Source organism: Sinohyriopsis cumingii, chromosome 11 (genome assembly GCF_028554795.1).
Source record: "Sinohyriopsis cumingii isolate HCF-2022 chromosome 11, ASM2855479v2, whole genome shotgun sequence".
NCBI lineage: Eukaryota > Metazoa > Mollusca > Bivalvia > Unionida > Unionidae > Sinohyriopsis > Sinohyriopsis cumingii.
In genome coordinates, this window is record NC_142971.1 from 46913866 (window position 1) to 46936896 (window position 23031).

At 33.1% G+C, this 23031-nt stretch overlaps 10 non-coding genes across 10 annotated transcripts; all 10 read right to left on the bottom strand.

The window, feature by feature from the left end:
• Positions 1-810: 810 nt before the first annotated feature.
• Positions 811-929, bottom strand: LOC149788240 (5S ribosomal RNA). Its single transcript, XR_016424526.1, has one exon. It is a non-coding gene; the product is annotated as a 5S ribosomal RNA (ribosomal RNA).
• Positions 930-1829: 900 nt separating this feature from the next.
• LOC149788241 (5S ribosomal RNA) lies at positions 1830-1948 on the bottom strand. Its single transcript, XR_016424662.1, has one exon. It is a non-coding gene; the product is annotated as a 5S ribosomal RNA (ribosomal RNA).
• Positions 1949-5525: 3577 nt separating this feature from the next.
• On the bottom strand, positions 5526-5644 carry LOC149788242 (5S ribosomal RNA). The gene has a single exon (XR_016424527.1). It is a non-coding gene; the product is annotated as a 5S ribosomal RNA (ribosomal RNA).
• A 900-nt stretch (positions 5645-6544) lies between these two features.
• LOC149788243 (5S ribosomal RNA) lies at positions 6545-6663 on the bottom strand. The gene has a single exon (XR_016424663.1). It is a non-coding gene; the product is annotated as a 5S ribosomal RNA (ribosomal RNA).
• A 3595-nt stretch (positions 6664-10258) lies between these two features.
• Positions 10259-10377, bottom strand: LOC149788244 (5S ribosomal RNA). The gene has a single exon (XR_016424528.1). It is a non-coding gene; the product is annotated as a 5S ribosomal RNA (ribosomal RNA).
• Positions 10378-11277: 900 nt separating this feature from the next.
• Positions 11278-11396, bottom strand: LOC149788245 (5S ribosomal RNA). Its single transcript, XR_016424664.1, has one exon. It is a non-coding gene; the product is annotated as a 5S ribosomal RNA (ribosomal RNA).
• Positions 11397-14989: 3593 nt separating this feature from the next.
• LOC149788246 (5S ribosomal RNA) lies at positions 14990-15108 on the bottom strand. Its single transcript, XR_016424529.1, has one exon. It is a non-coding gene; the product is annotated as a 5S ribosomal RNA (ribosomal RNA).
• A 906-nt stretch (positions 15109-16014) lies between these two features.
• On the bottom strand, positions 16015-16133 carry LOC149788247 (5S ribosomal RNA). The gene has a single exon (XR_016424665.1). It is a non-coding gene; the product is annotated as a 5S ribosomal RNA (ribosomal RNA).
• Positions 16134-19739: 3606 nt separating this feature from the next.
• LOC149788248 (5S ribosomal RNA) lies at positions 19740-19858 on the bottom strand. Its single transcript, XR_016424530.1, has one exon. It is a non-coding gene; the product is annotated as a 5S ribosomal RNA (ribosomal RNA).
• A 901-nt stretch (positions 19859-20759) lies between these two features.
• On the bottom strand, positions 20760-20878 carry LOC149788249 (5S ribosomal RNA). Its single transcript, XR_016424790.1, has one exon. It is a non-coding gene; the product is annotated as a 5S ribosomal RNA (ribosomal RNA).
• Between the last annotated feature and the right edge of the window lie 2153 nt (positions 20879-23031).

Genomic DNA, 23031 nt, shown 5'->3' on the forward strand with positions numbered 1-23031 from the left:
TTCTGTCCTATCATTTGGTTAAAATAAGCGACACCGGCCTATAAGCTAACTTTAAAAATAGGGTCTTATCAGATTTGCAAAGGATCTCTTCTTGCAACTTGTAGAAGTTAACGTTGTGGAAATACAGAAAGTGGAAGCATGGAATATCTATCTAAACTTACTGTAATCAAAACAGAATTTTATAACCCAATTTATTTAGCCAATGGCCCATATTTACAGTATTCGCTACAGGATGCCAATTTTCCCACTGGCAGACTGAGGCCCTGCTGTAAAAGAAATCAATCAATCAATAAATTAATATAAAAAATTCTCACAATTCATACATTCCATATTTATCAATCAATTAGTGAATAAGAAATACCACAAATAAGTACCCAAAATGAAAGACATTGATCGCATATTTTGCAACTCTGCGCTAGAGACTACACCAGGAATATATGAGAAGAAACTTGAAGGAAGTATTTCGACGTGAAAGGAGGCAGCTTGTTGTGGTAGTAAAAGTAGAGGAAACTGGATAAATTGAACCGAATTTGTTAATAAGAAATACTGGTCATCTATGATCGCATATTCCAGTAGTAAGGATCGAAACCAAGAGCAGAGAAGTGCAAAGCAACATTTGCTATATTCAGGTCCTATACTTGATTTTTTTAGGATCCGAATTATTGAAGAAAGTTAAGGAAAAAGAGAAAATGAAAGTCGAGAAATTGCTCTATTTATTATTTATATTGAATAAAGTAAATTTAGTTACAATAAAAGAAAGAAAGAAAAACTTCAACTGTTTTTAGTTATAAAAGAAAAAAAAAAAATTAGAGTCTACAGCACCCGGTATTCCCAGGCGGTCACCCATCCAAGTACTAACCGGGCCCGACGTTGCTTAACTTCGGTGATCGGACGAGAACCGGTGCTTTCAACGTGGTATGGCCGTAGACACAAGTGTGTGTAAATTTAAGACTTATATTCGCTTCTCTCTTCACCGTTTCCGATGTACAGACGTTTACGTTTATGTGCCGTGTAAAATTAGTAATTAAAGTGTACTTATTAAAACTTATATAGATAAACTGCCTTCATACATTATTCAAATTTGTAATTCAGGCATTTTCGGACTCGGACATTAGTTGCTTAACCGGAGGTTTACACCTTCAAATGGACTTAAATAACAATGCATTTAAACGAAGATTCAGTTCATTTTTGTTGTTTTTGGGCATTATTATTATTATTATTATTTATCTTGTATCAACTGACTAATTCAATAGGTAAATAATCGACATCAGCCTATGAGCTACCTTTAAAGACGGACTCGAATCTGATTTGAAACGGATATCGTCTTGCAGCTCGGAAACGTTAAAGTTGTGGAAACACAGAAAGTGCAAGGAAGTGGAAGCAGGGAACATCCATCCAAACTTACTGTAATCAAAACAGAGATTTATACACCAATTTATTTTGTCAATGGCCCATATTCGAAGTATTCGCTAAGGGATGCCAAGTTTCACACTGATAGACTGGTGCCCTGCTAAAAACAGGTAAATAAATTAAAATAATTAAAAATAATACATTCCAAATATATCTATCAATTATTCAATAAGAAATACCACAGACAAGTATCCAAAATGAAAGACATCGATTGCATACGTTGCAATTATTCGCTATAGGCTGAATCCGGAATATCCGAAGAAATTTGGAGGATCTGGACGGCATACGAGGCGGCCCATTTCGATCCTGGAGGTAGAGGAAACTGAAAAATTTGCACCAGATTTGTGAACAAGAAATATTGGCCATATATGATCGCATATCCTCACAGTGAGGATGGAACCAAAAAAAAATTTAAAAAATGCCTACAGCACCCGGTATTCCCAGGCGGTCACCCATCCAAGTACTAACCGGGCCCGACGTTGCTTAACTTCGGTGATCGGACGAGAACCGGTGTTTTCAACGTGGTATGGCCGTAGACATTTGTATGTACAAATTTAAGACTAATATAGGTTGTCTCTTCGTCGTTACAAAGATATATTACACACGCACACACACACACACACACACACACACACACACACACATATATATATATATATATATATATATATATATATATATATATATATATATATATATATATATATATATATATATATATATATATATATATATATATATATATATATATATATATATATATATATATATATAGAGACAGGGGAGAGCTCTGCTTACGACAATACATCCCTTCAGTTTCAATCTGTAAAGAAGCAAGAGCTTATTTGATCGCCGATGTCACTGACATGTAGGTTGCCATATTTGTGCAGTCATTTGAATAGTAATACAATGGCGAGTTCCGTGTCAAATTTCATCAAGGTTGTCGTTTTCTTTCGTCAGTCAGCTTCATTAACGACAAATGATGTTATACTCGGAATTATTTCTGAGAAAATAAATCGTATTTCTCTCGATTTCATGCAGGTATATCTCGATGAAAGGTCGGTCAAGTTTGCATGGCAGGCTAGTAAGCACAGGGGCTCGCATCGTTGCTCACAATTGAACTGACAGTCATACATTTTATACTATATGTACGACTGATAGTTTCATTGTAAGCAATGATACGAGCCCCCTGTGGCTAGTAAGCAGCCTATGCCGATACCGCATGGTGTCGGCGATTTCCAACGTTTTGATAAGCAAAACAAATATGTCCATACACCCCAATACTAATGTCCAAATATCAAAAATCGCTATTTTGGGACTATTATGAATTCATTCAAGGACATTCTAAATTACATCATCGCCACACGTCAAGATTGTTATTACATCAGCACATTCAAAATTGGACTTCATTCAGAAAACCACTGGCATTCATTTGGAACACTACCCTTTTGGACTTGTCATATAACTTTTCATGGACTATTTGTGATTTCATTTATAATGCTGAAAAGTATTTAAATTTTCACTTTGTATTCTTTATAAAAATAAATTAAGTCGGTTGGTTTAGATTGGCTAAGATAGCATTAAGGTGTTTTTGTTTATATGAGCCAATATCACATTATTCTTTTCTTGGTTTAGATGGGCTAAGTTCACATTATGGTACATTGGTTTAGATGGGCTAAGTTCACATTAAGGTGTTTGGCTAAGTTTCCATTAAGATATTTGGTTTAGATTGGCTAAGTTTGCATTAAAGTGTATTGGCTTATATTGGCAAATTTCACATAGGAATTTGATTTAGATGGCCTAAGTTCACATTATGGTGTTCTGGCAAAAGACTGCTTGGTTTTATTAGGCAATGAGGGTAGTCTTGCTCAAGGGTACAATAGGGCAACCAGCTTGATAGAAATCTATCATGTTAACCATTGGACTGATGTACATTTTATCAGTGTAATTTAGAGTCTGTTTAAACCATTCCGAATCCCCCCATCTCTCTCTCTCTCTCTCATATATATATATATATATATATATATATATATATATATATATATATATATATATATATATATATATATATATGAAAGAAATAATATTTTCAATCTTTCTGCACTGTACTGATTTTCTGGTTGAATACTAAAAGTAAGTTTAAATATATATAAGGAGTTTGCAAATTTTATAAAAGTCAGCTTGCCTAGCAAGTAGTAGGTCAATATGATACAATGTAGAATTTAAGAAAATGTCATTATATGTATTGAAACGTTTGTTTCCTTTGTATCTGTTGATATCTAAAATCCATATCCCAATAATTAAAATTATCCAAGACTATATGTAAATAATACACATATGTATGTATGTATGTACACACACAAACGTATATATATATATATATATATATATATATATATATATATATATATATATATATATATATATATATATCACAAAAGACACACACATATCTTAAAACACCCTCAGCCACCCAGGATATATATATGATCCGTTTTTACGAGATAAACTTATTAATTCAGTATGGTATAATTATCGAGTAAGATCAGTAGAGTTTTTGCCCTTGTTTGCAATCGTTATAGGATAACGCGTTAAAAATAAAATTACACAGAAGTACAATTAATGTTAATAGCTGATAAAGTTATGCGAACTTTGTTGCATACTCTCTCTCTCTCTCTCTCTCTCTCTCGTGTGTCAGTATGATAAAGCAAGAAGAAAAAGGAAGAACAGTAAAGAACATATATAAAAAGGTTTATTGAAACAGCGTCTCATCATGGTGTGGGCACCACGATGCATAGGGATAAATAAAAAAGCGAGTATTCCATTACTTTTCACTTCATTTGATATGCATCCATATGACACAGAATGCTCTCGGTGAGTACAGGGAATCAGATAAACGTCACTGTGCGGGACTAGGTATAAAACATTTATTGTAGTTTTAATTGTAAATTTTTCGGGCATTTAAGTAGAAATTAAATGATTTCAGTTCTAGTGAGAACAACATTTCGACTGTAAAACATAATTTGTTGTCTTTGATGCGTTTTCAAGACTCTTGGGCTGATTAGTCACACATCTCTTCAACGTTTCCGATGTACAAATGTTTGTGTGCAGTATAATATTAGTAACTAAAGTGTATACTGATTCAAAGTTCTAATCCAAAAGAAGCAAAACTGGCCTCAGATACTCATATTTGTCACTCATCCATTTTCTGACCCAGATAAGGGGAGAATTCCATGTTGAAATTGACTTAAAATGCAGATTCAGGACATTATTGTTGTTGTTATTATTATTATTATTATTCCTCTTTCTGTCCTATCATTTGGTTAAAATAAGCGACACCGGCCTATAAGCTAACTTTAAAAATAGGGTCTTATCAGATTTGCAAAGGATCTCTTCTTGCAACTTGTAGAAGTTAACGTTGTGGAAATACAGAAAGTGGAAGCATGGAATATCTATCTAAACTTACTGTAATCAAAACAGAATTTTATAACCCAATTTATTTAGCCAATGGCCCATATTTACAGTATTCGCTACAGGATGCCAATTTTCCCACTGGCAGACTGAGGCCCTGCTGTAAAAGAAATCAATCAATCAATAAATTAATATAAAAAATTCTCACAATTCATACATTCCATATTTATCAATCAATTAGTGAATAAGAAATACCACAAATAAGTACCCAAAATGAAAGACATTGATCGCATATTTTGCAACTCTGCGCTAGAGACTACACCAGGAATATATGAGAAGAAACTTGAAGGAAGTATTTCGACGTGAAAGGAGGCAGCTTGTTGTGGTAGTAAAAGTAGAGGAAACTGGATAAATTGAACCGAATTTGTTAATAAGAAATACTGGTCATCTATGATCGCATATTCCAGTAGTAAGGATCGAAACCAAGAGCAGAGAAGTGCAAAGCAACATTTGCTATATTCAGGTCCTATACTTGATTTTTTTAGGATCCGAATTATTGAAGAAAGTTAAGGAAAAAGAGAAAATGAAAGTCGAGAAATTGCTCTATTTATTATTTATATTGAATAAAGTAAATTTAGTTACAATAAAAGAAAGAAAGAAAAACTTCAACTGTTTTTAGTTATAAAAGAAAAAAAAAAAATTAGAGTCTACAGCACCCGGTATTCCCAGGCGGTCACCCATCCAAGTACTAACCGGGCCCGACGTTGCTTAACTTCGGTGATCGGACGAGAACCGGTGCTTTCAACGTGGTATGGCCGTAGACACAAGTGTGTGTAAATTTAAGACTTATATTCGCTTCTCTCTTCACCGTTTCCGATGTACAGACGTTTACGTTTATGTGCCGTGTAAAATTAGTAATTAAAGTGTACTTATTAAAACTTATATAGATAAACTGCCTTCATACATTATTCAAATTTGTAATTCAGGCATTTTCGGACTCGGACATTAGTTGCTTAACCGGAGGTTTACACCTTCAAATGGACTTAAATAACAATGCATTTAAACGAAGATTCAGTTCATTTTTGTTGTTTTTGGGCATTATTATTATTATTATTATTTATCTTGTATCAACTGACTAATTCAATAGGTAAATAATCGACATCAGCCTATGAGCTACCTTTAAAGACGGACTCGAATCTGATTTGAAACGGATATCGTCTTGCAGCTCGGAAACGTTAAAGTTGTGGAAACACAGAAAGTGCAAGGAAGTGGAAGCAGGGAACATCCATCCAAACTTACTGTAATCAAAACAGAGATTTATACACCAATTTATTTTGTCAATGGCCCATATTCGAAGTATTCGCTAAGGGATGCCAAGTTTCACACTGATAGACTGGTGCCCTGCTAAAAACAGGTAAATAAATTAAAATAATTAAAAATAATACATTCCAAATATATCTATCAATTATTCAATAAGAAATACCACAGACAAGTATCCAAAATGAAAGACATCGATTGCATACGTTGCAATTATTCGCTATAGGCTGAATCCGGAATATCCGAAGAAATTTGGAGGATCTGGACGGCATACGAGGCGGCCCATTTCGATCCTGGAGGTAGAGGAAACTGAAAAATTTGCACCAGATTTGTGAACAAGAAATATTGGCCATATATGATCGCATATCCTCACAGTGAGGATGGAACCAAAAAAAAATTTAAAAAATGCCTACAGCACCCGGTATTCCCAGGCGGTCACCCATCCAAGTACTAACCGGGCCCGACGTTGCTTAACTTCGGTGATCGGACGAGAACCGGTGTTTTCAACGTGGTATGGCCGTAGACATTTGTATGTACAAATTTAAGACTAATATAGGTTGTCTCTTCGTCGTTACAAAGATATATTACACACGCACACACACACACACACACACACACACACACACACATATATATATATATATATATATATATATATATATATATATATATATATATATATATATATATATATATATATATATATATATATATATATATATATATATATATATATATATATATATATATATTAGAGACAGGGGAGAGCTCTGCTTACGACAATACATCCCTTCAGTTTCAATCTGTAAAGAAGCAAGAGCTTATTTGATCGCCGATGTCACTGACATGTAGGTTGCCATATTTGTGCAGTCATTTGAATAGTAATACAATGGCGAGTTCCGTGTCAAATTTCATCAAGGTTGTCGTTTTCTTTCGTCAGTCAGCTTCATTAACGACAAATGATGTTATACTCGGAATTATTTCTGAGAAAATAAATCGTATTTCTCTCGATTTCATGCAGGTATATCTCGATGAAAGGTCGGTCAAGTTTGCATGGCAGGCTAGTAAGCACAGGGGCTCGCATCGTTGCTCACAATTGAACTGACAGTCATACATTTTATACTATATGTACGACTGATAGTTTCATTGTAAGCAATGATACGAGCCCCCTGTGGCTAGTAAGCAGCCTATGCCGATACCGCATGGTGTCGGCGATTTCCAACGTTTTGATAAGCAAAACAAATATGTCCATACACCCCAATACTAATGTCCAAATATCAAAAATCGCTATTTTGGGACTATTATGAATTCATTCAAGGACATTCTAAATTACATCATCGCCACACGTCAAGATTGTTATTACATCAGCACATTCAAAATTGGACTTCATTCAGAAAACCACTGGCATTCATTTGGAACACTACCCTTTTGGACTTGTCATATAACTTTTCATGGACTATTTGTGATTTCATTTATAATGCTGAAAAGTATTTAAATTTTCACTTTGTATTCTTTATAAAAATAAATTAAGTCGGTTGGTTTAGATTGGCTAAGATAGCATTAAGGTGTTTTTGTTTATATGAGCCAATATCACATTATTCTTTTCTTGGTTTAGATGGGCTAAGTTCACATTATGGTACATTGGTTTAGATGGGCTAAGTTCACATTAAGGTGTTTGGCTAAGTTTCCATTAAGATATTTGGTTTAGATTGGCTAAGTTTGCATTAAAGTGTATTGGCTTATATTGGCAAATTTCACATAGGAATTTGATTTAGATGGCCTAAGTTCACATTATGGTGTTCTGGCAAAAGACTGCTTGGTTTTATTAGGCAATGAGGGTAGTCTTGCTCAAGGGTACAATAGGGCAACCAGCTTGATAGAAATCTATCATGTTAACCATTGGACTGATGTACATTTTATCAGTGTAATTTAGAGTCTGTTTAAACCATTCCGAATCCCCCCATCTCTCTCTCTCTCTCTCATATATATATATATATATATATATATATATATATATATATATATATATATATATATATATATATATATATATATATATATATATATATGAAAGAAATAATATTTTCAATCTTTCTGCACTGTACTGATTTTCTGGTTGAATACTAAAAGTAAGTTTAAATATATATAAGGAGTTTGCAAATTTTATAAAAGTCAGCTTGCCTAGCAAGTAGTAGGTCAATATGATACAATGTAGAATTTAAGAAAATGTCATTATATGTATTGAAACGTTTGTTTCCTTTGTATCTGTTGATATCTAAAATCCATATCCCAATAATTAAAATTATCCAAGACTATATGTAAATAATACACATATGTATGTATGTATGTACACACACAAACGTATATATATATATATATATATATATATATATATATATATATATATATATATATATATATATATATATATATCACAAAAGACACACACATATCTTAAAACACCCTCAGCCACCCAGGATATATATATGATCCGTTTTTACGAGATAAACTTATTAATTCAGTATGGTATAATTATCGAGTAAGATCAGTAGAGTTTTTGCCCTTGTTTGCAATCGTTATAGGATAACGCGTTAAAAATAAAATTACACAGAAGTACAATTAATGTTAATAGCTGATAAAGTTATGCGAACTTTGTTGCATACTCTCTCTCTCTCTCTCTCTCTCTCTCTCTCTCGTGTGTCAGTATGATAAAGCAAGAAGAAAAAGGAAGAACAGTAAAGAACATATATAAAAAGGTTTATTGAAACAGCGTCTCATCATGGTGTGGGCACCACGATGCATAGGGATAAATAAAAAAGCGAGTATTCCATTACTTTTCACTTCATTTGATATGCATCCATATGACACAGAATGCTCTCGGTGAGTACAGGGAATCAGATAAACGTCACTGTGCGGGACTAGGTATAAAACATTTATTGTAGTTTTAATTGTAAATTTTTCGGGCATTTAAGTAGAAATTAAATGATTTCAGTTCTAGTGAGAACAAGATTTCGACTGTAAAACATAATTTGTTGTCTTGATGCGTTTTCAAGACTCTTGGGCTGATTAGTCACACATCTCTTCAACGTTTCCGATGTACAAATGTTTGTGTGCAGTATAATATTAGTAACTAAAGTGTATACTGATTCAAAGTTCTAATCCAAAAGAAGCAAAACTGGCCTCAGATACTCATATTTGTCACTCATCCATTTTCTGACCCAGATAAGGGGAGAATTCCATGTTGAAATTGACTTAAAATGCAGATTCAGGACATTATTGTTGTTGTTATTATTATTATTATTATTCCTCTTTCTGTCCTATCATTTGGTTAAAATAAGCGACACCGGCCTATAAGCTAACTTTAAAAATAGGGTCTTATGAGATTTGCAAAGGATCTCTTCTTGCAACTTGTAGAAGTTAACGTTGTGGAAATACAGAAAGTGGAAGCATGGAATATCTATCTAAACTTACTGTAATCAAAACAGAATTTTATAACCCAATTTATTTAGCCAATGGCCCATATTTACAGTATTCGCTACAGGATGCCAATTTTCCCACTGGCAGACTGAGGCCCTGCTGTAAAAGAAATCAATCAATCAATAAATTAATATAAAAAATTCTCACAATTCATACATTCCATATTTATCAATCAATTAGTGAATAAGAAATACCACAAATAAGTACCCAAAATGAAAGACATTGATCGCATATTTTGCAACTCTGCGCTAGAGACTACACCAGGAATATATGAGAAGAAACTTGAAGGAAGTATTTCGACGTGAAAGGAGGCAGCTTGTTGTGGTAGTAAAAGTAGAGGAAACTGGATAAATTGAACCGAATTTGTTAATAAGAAATACTGGTCATCTATGATCGCATATTCCAGTAGTAAGGATCGAAACCAAGAGCAGAGAAGTGCAAAGCAACATTTGCTATATTCAGGTCCTATACTTGATTTTTTTAGGATCCGAATTATTGAAGAAAGTTAAGGAAAAAGAGAAAATGAAAGTCGAGAAATTGCTCTATTTATTATTTATATTGAATAAAGTAAATTTAGTTACAATAAAAGAAAGAAAGAAAAACTTCAACTGTTTTTAGTTATAAAAGAAAAAAAAAAAATTAGAGTCTACAGCACCCGGTATTCCCAGGCGGTCACCCATCCAAGTACTAACCGGGCCCGACGTTGCTTAACTTCGGTGATCGGACGAGAACCGGTGCTTTCAACGTGGTATGGCCGTAGACACAAGTGTGTGTAAATTTAAGACTTATATTCGCTTCTCTCTTCACCGTTTCCGATGTACAGACGTTTACGTTTATGTGCCGTGTAAAATTAGTAATTAAAGTGTACTTATTAAAACTTATATAGATAAACTGCCTTCATACATTATTCAAATTTGTAATTCAGGCATTTTCGGACTCGGACATTAGTTGCTTAACCGGAGGTTTACACCTTCAAATGGACTTAAATAACAATGCATTTAAACGAAGATTCAGTTCATTTTTGTTGTTTTTGGGCATTATTATTATTATTATTATTTATCTTGTATCAACTGACTAATTCAATAGGTAAATAATCGACATCAGCCTATGAGCTACCTTTAAAGACGGACTCGAATCTGATTTGAAACGGATATCGTCTTGCAGCTCGGAAACGTTAAAGTTGTGGAAACACAGAAAGTGCAAGGAAGTGGAAGCAGGGAACATCCATCCAAACTTACTGTAATCAAAACAGAGATTTATACACCAATTTATTTTGTCAATGGCCCATATTCGAAGTATTCGCTAAGGGATGCCAAGTTTCACACTGATAGACTGGTGCCCTGCTAAAAACAGGTAAATAAATTAAAATAATTAAAAATAATACATTCCAAATATATCTATCAATTATTGAATAAGAAATACCACAGACAAGTATCCAAAATGAAAGACATCGATTGCATACGTTGCAATTATTCGCTATAGGCTGAATCCGGAATATCCGAAGAAATTTGGAGGATCTGGACGGCATACGAGGCGGCCCATTTCGATCCTGGAGGTAGAGGAAACTGAAAAATTTGCACCAGATTTGTGAACAAGAAATATTGGCCATATATGATCGCATATCCTCACAGTGAGGATGGAACCAAAAAAAAATTTAAAAAATGCCTACAGCACCCGGTATTCCCAGGCGGTCACCCATCCAAGTACTAACCGGGCCCGACGTTGCTTAACTTCGGTGATCGGACGAGAACCGGTGTTTTCAACGTGGTATGGCCGTAGACATTTGTATGTACAAATTTAAGACTAATATAGGTTGTCTCTTCGTCGTTACAAAGATATATTACACACACACACACACACACACACACACACACATATATATATATATATATATATATATATATATATATATATATATATATATATATATATATATATATATATATATATATATATATATATATATATATTAGAGACAGGGGAGAGCTCTGCTTACGACAATACATCCCTTCAGTTTCAATCTGTAAAGAAGCAAGAGCTTATTTGATCGCCGATGTCACTGACATGTAGGTTGCCATATTTGTGCAGTCATTTGAATAGTAATACAATGGCGAGTTCCGTGTCAAATTTCATCAAGGTTGTCGTTTTCTTTCGTCAGTCAGCTTCATTAACGACAAATGATGTTATACTCGGAATTATTTCTGAGAAAATAAATCGTATTTCTCTCGATTTCATGCAGGTATATCTCGATGAAAGGTCGGTCAAGTTTGCATGGCAGGCTAGTAAGCACAGGGGCTCGCATCGTTGCTCACAATTGAACTGACAGTCATACATTTTATACTATATGTACGACTGATAGTTTCATTGTAAGCAATGATACGAGCCCCCTGTGGCTAGTAAGCAGCCTATGCCGATACCGCATGGTGTCGGCGATTTCCAACGTTTTGATAAGCAAAACAAATATGTCCATACACCCCAATACTAATGTCCAAATATCAAAAATCGCTATTTTGGGACTATTATGAATTCATTCAAGGACATTCTAAATTACATCATCGCCACACGTCAAGATTGTTATTACATCAGCACATTCAAAATTGGACTTCATTCAGAAAACCACTGGCATTCATTTGGAACACTACCCTTTTGGACTTGTCATATAACTTTTCATGGACTATTTGTGATTTCATTTATAATGCTGAAAAGTATTTAAATTTTCACTTTGTATTCTTTATAAAAATAAATTAAGTCGGTTGGTTTAGATTGGCTAAGATAGCATTAAGGTGTTTTTGTTTATATGAGCCAATATCACATTATTCTTTTCTTGGTTTAGATGGGCTAAGTTCACATTATGGTACATTGGTTTAGATGGGCTAAGTTCACATTAAGGTGTTTGGCTAAGTTTCCATTAAGATATTTGGTTTAGATTGGCTAAGTTTGCATTAAAGTGTATTGGCTTATATTGGCAAATTTCACATAGGAATTTGATTTAGATGGCCTAAGTTCACATTATGGTGTTCTGGCAAAAGACTGCTTGGTTTTATTAGGCAATGAGGGTAGTCTTGCTCAAGGGTACAATAGGGCAACCAGCTTGATAGAAATCTATCATGTTAACCATTGGACTGATGTACATTTTATCAGTGTAATTTAGAGTCTGTTTAAACCATTCCGAATCCCCCCATCTCTCTCTCTCTCTCTCTCTCATATATATATATATATATATATATATATATATATATATATATATATATATATATATATATATATATATATATATATATATATATATATATATATATATATATATATATATGAAAGAAATAATATTTTCAATCTTTCTGCACTGTACTGATTTTCTGGTTGAATACTAAAAGTAAGTTTAAATATATATAAGGAGTTTGCAAATTTTATAAAAGTCAGCTTGCCTAGCAAGTAGTAGGTCAATATGATACAATGTAGAATTTAAGAAAATGTCATTATATGTATTGAAACGTTTGTTTCCTTTGTATCTGTTGATATCTAAAATCCATATCCCAATAATTAAAATTATCCAAGACTATATGTAAATAATACACATATGTATGTATGTATGTACACACACAAACGTATATATATATATATATATATATATATATATATATATATATATATATATATATATATATATATATATATATATATATATATATATATCACAAAAGACACACACATATCTTAAAACACCCTCAGCCACCCAGGATATATATATGATCCGTTTTTACGAGATAAACTTATTAATTCAGTATGGTATAATTATCGAGTAAGATCAGTAGAGTTTTTGCCCTTGTTTGCAATCGTTATAGGATAACGCGTTAAAAATAAAATTACACAGAAGTACAATTAATGTTAATAGCTGATAAAGTTATGCGAACTTTGTTGCATACTCTCTCTCTCTCTCTCTCTCTCTCTCTCGTGTGTCAGTATGATAAAGCAAGAAGAAAAAGGAAGAACAGTAAAGAACATATATAAAAAGGTTTATTGAAACAGCGTCTCATCATGGTGTGGGCACCACGATGCATAGGGATAAATAAAAAAGCGAGTATTCCATTACTTTTCACTTCATTTGATATGCATCCATATGACACAGAATGCTCTCGGTGAGTACAGGGAATCAGATAAACGTCACTGTGCGGGACTAGGTATAAAACATTTATTGTAGTTTTAATTGTAAATTTTTCGGGCATTTAAGTAGAAATTAAATGATTTCAGTTCTAGTGAGAACAACATTTCGACTGTAAAACATAATTTGTTGTCTTGATGCGTTTTCAAGACTCTTGGGCTGATTAGTCACACATCTCTTCAACGTTTCCGATGTACAAATGTTTGTGTGCAGTATAATATTAGTAACTAAAGTGTATACTGATTCAAAGTTCTAATCCAAAAGAAGCAAAACTGGCCTCAGATACTCATATTTGTCACTCATCCATTTTCTGACCCAGATAAGGGGAGAATTCCATGTTGAAATTGACTTAAAATGCAGATTCAGGACATTATTGTTGTTGTTATTATTATTATTATTATTCCTCTTTCTGTCCTATCATTTGGTTAAAATAAGCGACACCGGCCTATAAGCTAACTTTAAAAATAGGGTCTTATGAGATTTGCAAAGGATCTCTTCTTGCAACTTGTAGAAGTTAACGTTGTGGAAATACAGAAAGTGGAAGCATGAAATATCTATCTAAACTTACTGTAATCAAAACAGAATTTTATAACCCAATTTATTTAGCCAATGGCCCATATTTACAGTATTCGCTACAGGATGCCAATTTTCCCACTGGCAGACTGAGGCCCTGCTGTAAAAGAAATCAATCAATCAATAAATTAATATAAAAAATTCTCACAATTCATACATTCCATATTTATCAATCAATTAGTGAATAAGAAATACCACAAATAAGTACCCAAAATGAAAGACATTGATCGCATATTTTGCAACTCTGCGCTAGAGACTACACCAGGAATATATGAGAAGAAACTTGAAGGAAGTATTTCGACGTGAAAGGAGGCAGCTTGTTGTGGTAGTAAAAGTAGAGGAAACTGGATAAATTGAACCGAATTTGTTAATAAGAAATACTGGTCATCTATGATCGCATATTCCAGTAGTAAGGATCGAAACCAAGAGCAGAGAAGTGCAAAGCAACATTTGCTATATTCAGGTCCTATACTTGATTTTTTTAAGATCCGAATTATTGAAGAAAGTTAAGGAAAAAGAGAAAATGAAAGTCGAGAAATTGCTCTATTTATTATTTATATTGAATAAAGTAAATTTAGTTACAATAAAAGAAAGAAAGAAAAACTTCAACTGTTTTTAGTTATAAAAGAAAAAAAAAATTAGAGTCTACAGCACCCGGTATTCCCAGGCGGTCACCCATCCAAGTACTAACCGGGCCCGACGTTGCTTAACTTCGGTGATCGGACGAGAACCGGTGCTTTCAACGTGGTATGGCCGTAGACACAAGTGTGTGTAAATTTAAGACTTATATTCGCTTCTCTCTTCACCGTTTCCGATGTACAGACGTTTACGTTTATGTGCCGTGTAAAATTAGTAATTAAAGTGTACTTATTAAAACTTATATAGATAAACTGCCTTCATACATTATTCAAATTTGTAATTCAGGCATTTTCGGACTCGGACATTAGTTGCTTAACCGGAGGTTTACACCTTCAAATGGACTTAAATAACAATGCATTTAAACGAAGATTCAGTTCATTTTTGTTGTTTTTGGGCATTATTATTATTATTATTATTATTATTTATCTTATATCAACTGACTAATTCAATAGGTAAATAATCGACATCAGCCTATGAGCTACCTTTAAAGACGGACTCGAATCTGATTTGAAACGGATATCGTCTTGCAGCTCGGAAACGTTAAAGTTGTGGAAACACAGAAAGTGCAAGGAAGTGGAAGCAGGGAACATCCATCCAAACTTACTGTAATCAAAACAGAGATTTATACACCAATTTATTTTGTCAATGGCCCATATTCGAAGTATTCGCTAAGGGATGCCAAGTTTCACACTGATAGACTGGTGCCCTGCTAAAAACAGGTAAATAAATTAAAATAATTAAAAATAATACATTCCAAATATATCTATCAATTATTGAATAAGAAATACCACAGACAAGTATCCAAAATGAAAGACATCGATTGCATACGTTGCAATTATTCGCTATAGGCTGAATCCGGAATATCAGAAGAAATTTGGAGGATCTGGACGGCATACGAGGCGGCCCATTTCGATCCTGGAGGTAGAGGAAACTGAAAAATTTGCACCAGATTTGTGAACAAGAAATATTGGCCATATATGATCGCATATCCTCACAGTGAGGATGGAACCAAAAAAAAATTTAAAAAATGCCTACAGCACCCGGTATTCCCAGGCGGTCACCCATCCAAGTACTAACCGGGCCCGACGTTGCTTAACTTCGGTGATCGGACGAGAACCGGTGTTTTCAACGTGGTATGGCCGTAGACATTTGTATGTACAAATTTAAGACTAATATAGGTTGTCTCTTCGTCGTTACAAAGATATATTACACACGCACACACACACACACACACACACACACACACATATATATATATAAATATATATATATATATATATATATATATATATATATATATATATATATATATATATATATATATATATATATATATATATATATATATATATATTAGAGACAGGGGAGAGCTCTGCTTACGACAATACATCCCTTCAGTTTCAATCTGTAAAGAAGCAAGAGCTTATTTGATCGCCGATGTCACTGACATGTAGGTTGCCATATTTGTGCAGTCATTTGAATAGTAATACAATGGCGAGTTCCGTGTCAAATTTCATCAAGGTTGTCGTTTTCTTTCGTCAGTCAGCTTCATTAACGACAAATGATGTTATACTCGGAATTATTTCTGAGAAAATAAATCGTATTTCTCTCGATTTCATGCAGGTATATCTCGATGAAAGGTCGGTCAAGTTTGCATGGCAGGCTAGTAAGCACAGGGGCTCGCATCGTTGCTCACAATTGAACTGACAGTCATACATTTTATACTATATGTACGACTGATAGTTTCATTGTAAGCAATGATACGAGCCCCCTGTGGCTAGTAAGCAGCCTATGCCGATACCGCATGGTGTCGGCGATTTCCAACGTTTTGATAAGCAAAACAAATGTCCATACACCCCAATACTAATGTCCAAATATCAAAAATCGCTATTTTGGGACTATTATGAATTCATTCAAGGACATTCTAAATTACATCATCGCCACACGTCAAGATTGTTATTACATCAGCACATTCAAAATTGGACTTCATTCAGAAAACCACTGGCATTCATTTGGAACACTACCCTTTTGGACTTGTCATATAACTTTTCATGGACTATTTGTGATTTCATTTATAATGCTGAAAAGTATTTAAATTTTCACTTTGTATTCTTTATAAAAATAAATTAAGTCGGTTGGTTTAGATTGGCTAAGATAGCATTAAGGTGTTTTTGTTTATATGAGCCAATATCACATTATTCTTTTCTTGGTTTAGATGGGCTAAGTTCACATTATGGTACATTGGTTTAGATGGGCTAAGTTCACATTAAGGTGTTTGGCTAAGTTTCCATTAAGATATTTGGTTTAGATTGGCTAAGTTTGCATTAAAGTGTATTGGCTTATATTGGCAAATTTCACATAGGAATTTGATTTAGATGGCCTAAGTTCACATTATGGTGTTCTGGCAAAAGACTGCTTGGTTTTGTTAGGCAATGAGGGTAGTCTTGCTCAAGGGTACAATAGGGCAACCAGCTTGATAGAAATCTATCATGTTAACCATTGGACTGATGTACATTTTATCAGTGTAATTTAGAGTCTGTTTAAACCATTCCGAATCCCCCCATCTCTCTCTCTCTCTCTCTCACATATATATATATATATATATATATATATATATATATATATATATATATATATATATATATATATATATATATATATATATATATATATATATATATATATATATATATATATATGAAAGAAATAATATTTTCAATCTTTCTGCACTGTACTGATTTTCTGGTTGAATACTAAAAGTAAGTTTAAATATATATAAGGAGTTTGCAAATTTTATAAAAGTCAGCTTGCCTAGCAAGTAGTAGGTCAATATGATACAATGTAGAATTTAAGAAAATGTCATTATATGTATTGAAACGTTTGTTTCCTTTGTATCTGTTGATATCTAAAATCCATATCCCAATAATTAAAATTATCCAAGACTATATGTAAATAATACACATATGTATGTATGTATGTACACACACAAACGTATATAATATATATATATATATATATATATATATATATATATATATATATATATATATATATATATATATATATATATCACAAAAGACACACACATATCTTAAAACACCCTCAGCCACCCAGGATATATATATGATCCGTTTTTACGAGATAAACTTATTAATTCAGTATGGTATAATTATCGAGTAAGATCAGTAGAGTTTTTGCCCTTGTTTGCAATCGTTATAGGATAACGCGTTAAAAATAAAATTACACAGAAGTACAATTAATGTTAATAGCTGATAAAGTTATGCGAACTTTGTTGCATACTCTCTCTCTCTCTCTCTCTCTCTCTCTCGTGTGTCAGTATGATAAAGCAAGAAGAAAAAGGAAGAACAGTAAAGAACATATATAAAAAGGTTTATTGAAACAGCGTCTCATCATGGTGTGGGCACCACGATGCATAGGGATAAATAAAAAAGCGAGTATTCCATTACTTTTCACTTCATTTGATATGCATCCATATGACACAGAATGCTCTCGGTGAGTACAGGGAATCAGATAAACGTCACTGTGCGGGACTAGGTATAAAACATTTATTGTAGTTTTAATTGTAAATTTTTCGGGCATTTAAGTAGAAATTAAATGATTTCAGTTCTAGTGAGAACAACATTTCGACTGTAAAACATAATTTGTTGTCTTGATGCGTTTTCAAGACTCTTGGGCTGATTAGTCACACATCTCTTCAACGTTTCCGATGTACAAATGTTTGTGTGCAGTATAATATTAGTAACTAAAGTGTATACTGATTCAAAGTTCTAATCCAAAAGAAGCAAAACTGGCCTCAGATACTCATATTTGTCACTCATCCATTTTCTGACCCAGATAAGGGGAGAATTCCATGTTGAAATTGACTTAAAATGCAGATTCAGGACATTATTGTTGTTGTTATTATTATTATTATTATTCCTCTTTCTGTCCTATCATTTGGTTAAAATAAGCGACACCGGCCTATAAGCTAACTTTAAAAATAGGGTCTTATGAGATTTGCAAAGGATCTCTTCTTGCAACTTGTAGAAGTTAACGTTGTGGAAATACAGAAAGTGGAAGCATGGAATATCTATCTAAACTTACTGTAATCAAAACAGAATTTTATAACCCAATTTATTTAGCCAATGGCCCATATTTACAGTATTCGCTACAGGATGCCAATTTTCCCACTGGCAGACTGAGGCCCTGCTGTAAAAGAAATCAATCAATCAATAAATTAATATAAAAAATTCTCACAATTCATACATTCCATATTTATCAATCAATTAGTGAATAAGAAATACCACAAATAAGTACCCAAAATGAAAGACATTGATCGCATATTTTGCAACTCTGCGCTAGAGACTACACCAGGAATATATGAGAAGAAACTTGAAGGAAGTATTTCGACGTGAAAGGAGGCAGCTTGTTGTGGTAGTAAAAGTAGAGGAAACTGGATAAATTGAACCGAATTTGTTAATAAGAAATACTGGTCATCTATGATCGCATATTCCAGTAGTAAGGATCGAAACCAAGAGCAGAGAAGTGCAAAGCAACATTTGCTATATTCAGGTCCTATACTTGATTTTTTTAGGATCCGAATTATTGAAGAAAGTTAAGGAAAAAGAGAAAATGAAAGTCGAGAAATTGCTCTATTTATTATTTATATTGAATAAAGTAAATTTAGTTACAATAAAAGAAAGAAAGAAAAACTTCAACTGTTTTTAGTTATAAAAGAAAAAAAAAAAATTAGAGTCTACAGCACCCGGTATTCCCAGGCGGTCACCCATCCAAGTACTAACCGGGCCCGACGTTGCTTAACTTCGGTGATCGGACGAGAACCGGTGCTTTCAACGTGGTATGGCCGTAGACACAAGTGTGTGTAAATTTAAGACTTATATTCGCTTCTCTCTTCACCGTTTCCGATGTACAGACGTTTACGTTTATGTGCCGTGTAAAATTAGTAATTAAAGTGTACTTATTAAAACTTATATAGATAAACTGCCTTCATACATTATTCAAATTTGTAATTCAGGCATTTTCGGACTCGGACATTAGTTGCTTAACCGGAGGTTTACACCTTCAAATGGACTTAAATAACAATGCATTTAAACGAAGATTCAGTTCATTTTTGTTGTTTTTGGGCATTATTATTATTATTATTATTTATCTTGTATCAACTGACTAATTCAATAGGTAAATAATCGACATCAGCCTATGAGCTACCTTTAAAGACGGACTCGAATCTGATTTGAAACGGATATCGTCTTGCAGCTCGGAAACGTTAAAGTTGTGGAAACACAGAAAGTGCAAGGAAGTGGAAGCAGGGAACATCCATCCAAACTTACTGTAATCAAAACAGAGATTTATACACCAATTTATTTTGTCAATGGCCCATATTCGAAGTATTCGCTAAGGGATGCCAAGTTTCACACTGATAGACTGGTGCCCTGCTAAAAACAGGTAAATAAATTAAAATAATTAAAAATAATACATTCCAAATATATCTATCAATTATTGAATAAGAAATACCACAGACAAGTATCCAAAATGAAAGACATCGATTGCATACGTTGCAATTATTCGCTATAGGGCTGAATCCGGAATATCAGAAGAAATTTGGAGGATCTGGACGGCATACGAGGCGGCCCATTTCGATCCTGGAGGTAGAGGAAACTGAAAAATTTGCACCAGATTTGTGAACAAGAAATATTGGCCATATATGATCGCATATCCTCACAGTGAGGATGGAACCAAAAAAAAATTTAAAAAATGCCTACAGCACCCGGTATTCCCAGGCGGTCACCCATCCAAGTACTAACCGGGCCCGACGTTGCTTAACTTCGGTGATCGGACGAGGACCGGTGTTTTCAACGTGGTATGGCCGTAGACATTTGTATGTACAAATTTAAGACTAATATAGGTTGTCTCTTCGTCGTTACAAAGATATATTACACACGCACACACACACACACACACACACACACACACACACACACATATATATATATATATATATATATATATATATATATATATATATATATATATATATATATATATATATATATATATATATATATATATATATATATATATATATATATATATATATATATATATATATATATATTAGAGACAGGGGAGAGCTCTGCTTACGACAATACATCCCTTCAGTTTCAATCTGTAAAGAAGCAAGAGCTTATTTGATCGCCGATGTCACTGACATGTAGGTTGCCATATTTGTGCAGTCATTTGAATAGTAATACAATGGCGAGTTCCGTGTCAAATTTCATCAAGGTTGTCGTTTTCTTTCGTCAGTCAGCTTCATTAACGACAAATGATGTTATACTCGGAATTATTTCTGAGAAAATAAATCGTATTTCTCTCGATTTCATGCAGGTATATCTCGATGAAAGGTCGGTCAAGTTTGCATGGCAGGCTAGTAAGCACAGGGGCTCGCATCGTTGCTCACAATTGAACTGACAGTCATACATTTTATACTATATGTACGACTGATAGTTTCATTGTAAGCAATGATACGAGCCCCCTGTGGCTAGTAAGCAGCCTATGCCGATACCGCATGGTGTCGGCGATTTCCAACGTTTTGATAAGCAAAACAAATATGTCCATACACCCCAATACTAATGTCCAAATATCAAAAATCGCTATTTTGGGACTATTATGAATTCATTCAAGGACATTCTAAATTACATCATCGCCACACGTCAAGATTGTTATTACATCAGCACATTCAAAATTGGACTTCATTCAGAAAACCACTGGCATTCATTTGGAACACTACCCTTTTGGACTTGTCATATAACTTTTCATGGACTATTTGTGATTTCATTTATAATGCTGAAAAGTATTTAAATTTTCACTTTGTATTCTTTATAAAAATAAATTAAGTCGGTTGGTTTAGATTGGCTAAGATAGCATTAAGGTGTTTTTGTTTATATGAGCCAATATCACATTATTCTTTTCTTGGTTTAGATGGGCTAAGTTCACATTATGGTACATTGGTTTAGATGGGCTAAGTTCACATTAAGGTGTTTGGCTAAGTTTCCATTAAGATATTTGGTTTAGATTGGCTAAGTTTGCATTAAAGTGTATTGGCTTATATTGGCAAATTTCACATAGGAATTTGATTTAGATGGCCTAAGTTCACATTATGGTGTTCTGGCAAAAGACTGCTTGGTTTTATTAGGCAATGAGGGTAGTCTTGCTCAAGGGTACAATAGGGCAACCAGCTTGATAGAAATCTATCATGTTAACCATTGGACTGATGTACATTTTATCAGTGTAATTTAGAGTCTGTTTAAACCATTCCGAATCCCCCCATCTCTCTCTCTCTCTCTCATATATATATATATATATATATATATATATATATATATATATATATATATATATATATATATATATATATATATATATATATATATATATATATATATATATGAAAGAAATAATATTTTCAATCTTTCTGCACTGTACTGATTTTCTGGTTGAATACTAAAAGTAAGTTTAAATATATATAAGGAGTTTGCAAATTTTATAAAAGTCAGCTTGCCTAGCAAGTAGTAGGTCAATATGATACAATGTAGAATTTAAGAAAATGTCATTATATGTATTGAAACGTTTGTTTCCTTTGTATCTGTTGATATCTAAAATCCATATCCCAATAATTAAAATTATCCAAGACTATATGTAAATAATACACATATGTATGTATGTATGTACACACACAAACGTATATATATATATATATATATATATATATATATATATATATATATATATATATATATATATATATATATATATATATATATATATATCACAAAAGACACACACATATCTTAAAACACCCTCAGCCACCCAGGATATATATATGATCCGTTTTTACGAGATAAACTTATTAATTCAGTATGGTATAATTATCGAGTAAGATCAGTAGAGTTTTTGCCCTTGTTTGCAATCGTTATAGGATAACGCGTTAAAAATAAAATTACACAGAAGTACAATTAATGTTAATAGCT